At 35.9% G+C, this 3,191-nt stretch overlaps 1 non-coding gene across 1 annotated transcript; it reads left to right on the plus strand.

Annotated features, from left to right (window-relative positions):
- Positions 1 to 2,482: 2,482 nt before the first annotated feature.
- Positions 2,483 to 2,589, plus strand: LOC120580381 (small nucleolar RNA R71). Its single transcript, XR_005646105.1, has one exon. It is a non-coding gene; the product is annotated as a small nucleolar RNA R71 (small nucleolar RNA).
- The last annotated feature ends 602 nt before the right edge of the window (positions 2,590 to 3,191 follow it).

A 3,191-nucleotide genomic window follows, 5' to 3' on the forward strand; every position in this document is an offset into this window, starting at 1 on the left:
AATGAGGTTGAGAGGATCTTTCGGGTTATGCAGTGTACTGTGCCTCAGAAGGTGCGCTTTGGTACGCATATGTTGGCTGAGGAGGCTGATGATTGGTGGGTAAGTATGATGAGATAAAACCGCAAGTGCACGGTCCTATCGAAGTAGTAAAATAGAGTATCGTTCCGTCAGGGAGTTATGAATTCAATTAACTTTAGATAATGATTAAACTAAAGATTTAGAGGGTAAAAAGGTTTGGGATTTTAATTACAAGAAAATAAATAAGATAAAAGCCTTGGAATTATTGGTTCATCCTAATGACAAGTCCTTCACAAACCAAACTATTAAACTTATAACCTTATGCTAGACCTAATTTCTCAAGACAGTTTCTCTTTTGTTCCTCTAGCAACCAATCATATTTCGCTGACTTGATTACTATTAGATTTTGGTTCCTCTAACAACTAAGCCTATTTCGCTGACTTGATCATTATTAGTTCCCTTGAAGATTGAAACTATATGTCTCAAAGATTGTAAAGACTATTTCGCTGCCTTTACAATCTTTGTCTAAATTCACTTGTTCGAATATCAAAGCTCCACTTTCGTTTTATGAATTGATATTTGAGGTGATTGATAAACAATTATCAAACCCTCCACTTTCGTTTCCACGGTTTGATAATGGTTGATCCATGTTAAAGCGGTGAATTTAGATAAGGAATTAGGGTTACATAAGATTAAGGTTTAAAGCTTGGTTTGATTAGGATTATGTCATTAGACTTATCCAACAATCCCAAGACAAGAGAAGTCTACTCACTGACGTTCATTGTAGACAAGGAGAAGAAGAGAGAAAGCATAAAAGTAAATAACAAGAAAGTAAAATGAACTTTTATTAGAAAGACAATTGTCACATATTGTATTCAAAGAAAAGATGAATATTTGTGATGGATGGCTACTCTATTTATAGCATACATTTGACTTAAAATCTAAGCAATTACATTCGGGCTAAAAATAAAGTAGCTTAAAATCTAAGCAAAAGCAGCAAAAGACACTCTGGAGGGTGGCACGGCCGTGCCAATGCTAGCACGGGCCGTGCCAAGCTTCTGACTTTAGGGGAGACATATTTTGTCTTCCAATCTTTGTATTTTCGTACCGAATCAGCTCCAAGTCCCTTTCTTTTGCTCCAAGACTCAATCCATCCAATATTCATTCCTGAAATATAATAAAATGCAATTTGTAGTAAACTATCTTAAAAAGGAAATATAAAATAAACTAAAATCTAATTAAAAATAAACTAAATAATATCTAGAAATAGGTAATAAATGACCTACAAAATAAAGATAATTAAACCTGTGGACAATTACCTACAAAATAAATTAAAACAACACAAAACAAACAAAATAAAAACAATTAAACCTGTGGGTTGCCTCCCACGAAGCACTCGTTTAAAGTCATTAGCTTGACGATTAGAAGGTTTCTCTACCCAATACCCAATCTTTCCCAAAGGGATAGTGGCATTAACCCAAGATTCTCTCCCAAATCACACATAGCTATCTCAATGGTTTCACTCTCAATCACACAAGGGGTGGAAAAACTCTCAATCACTATGAGGTTAGGCTTAGCAAGCCTTTGTGGGACATGAATTTTGAGTTTATAAGGTGGTGAAACGATTGGCTTATCACTCTCTCCTATGACTTTCTCACCTTGTTGCTTTTCACTCTCTATCTCACCCTCAATTGTCGTAGTTTTCATAATGGTGTCCTTTAACTGCTTACCGTCCCTAAGTTGAATAGCATTTATAAGGCCTTTGGGGTTGGCTTCAGTTGGACTTGGAAAGACTTCGGGGGTTTGAGAGGAAGTAGCTACTTTTTGGGCTACTTGAGAGATTTGAGTTTCTAGCATTCTAGTGTGAGTAGCAATGGAATCCACTTTAGATGTAAGCTTGACAAGAGAGTCATTCAAAAATCCAGTTTGATTTTTAAGTTCTTGAAATTGCTTGGATTGCTCCATAGCATGTTTTTCTAGTAAAATTTCCAAGCTGGATTTCCGAGGGACTCTTTGGTTGTTTGCATAAACGGATGGTGTTTTTTGTTGTCCAAAGGTATAAAAATTTTGCTCGGGACTTTTAGCAACACTACCTAGTTGGCATTCAACACCAGTATGGTCAAGTATTCCACAAAATTCACAAGGTGGTGAATCAAGAGCAGGTGTGACGACACTTACATTTAATTTATCAGATTTTTGAGGAAGTGTGTCCACCTTAGCAGATAGATGATCAAGGGTAGAAACCTGGTACATACCTGCCTCTTTTTTAGAGGGTGGAGGAGTACCTTCAGTGATAACTCTCTCACTTGTCCACTGATAGTGGTTTTGTGCCATGTTCTCGATCAAATCATATCCTCCTGTGTAAGTTTTATTCATCAAAGCTCCACCTGCAGCTGCATCAACATTCATTTTTGTGGAAAACAAGAGACCATTATAAAAAGTGTGGATAATAAGCCAATTCTCAAAACCATGATGGGGGCAAAGCCTAAGCATTTCTTTGAAACGCTCCCTCGAATCGTAAAGAGATTCACCATCTTTTTGAATGAAATGTGTGATTTGACTCCTCAATTGAGCAGTTTTACTATGGGGAAAGAATTAGTAAAGGAATGCCTTCCTCATTTGGTCCCATGAAGTGATGGAACCAATTTGCAATGAATGAAACCAAGCACTAGCTCTATCCCTCAAAGAGAAAGGAAAGAGGTGCAGCCTTACGGCCTCTTAGTTTGCCTTCAAAGTTCCACTGAGTCTTAGAAAAATTGAAACATGAAGATTCGGATCCTCAGTGGGTGATCCGAAAAATTCATTTTGCTGCACTAGGTAAATAAGTGCAGGCTTTATTTCAAATTTACTACCCTCAACCGTTGGGTACACAATAGCATCGTACGACTCATCTGAAGATGTGATTGCATACTCTTTGAAAGTATGTTTCTCATCCATATCGTTATTATCTTCTTTGAGCCATGCCTGAAATCAAAACGGTTAAAGATAGAAAAAAAAAAATAAAAAAAAAAAAAAATTTAAGGAGAAGGGGGGGGGGGAGAGAGAGAGAGAGAGAGATTATATATATATATATATATATATATATTTATAGCGAGAGAAAGAGAGATAAATATATAAAAAAAATAAATAAAAAGATAAGAAAAAGAAATAAAATATTATATATATATATATAT

This window comes from Medicago truncatula, chromosome 4 (assembly GCF_003473485.1).
Source record: "Medicago truncatula cultivar Jemalong A17 chromosome 4, MtrunA17r5.0-ANR, whole genome shotgun sequence".
NCBI lineage: Eukaryota > Viridiplantae > Streptophyta > Magnoliopsida > Fabales > Fabaceae > Medicago > Medicago truncatula.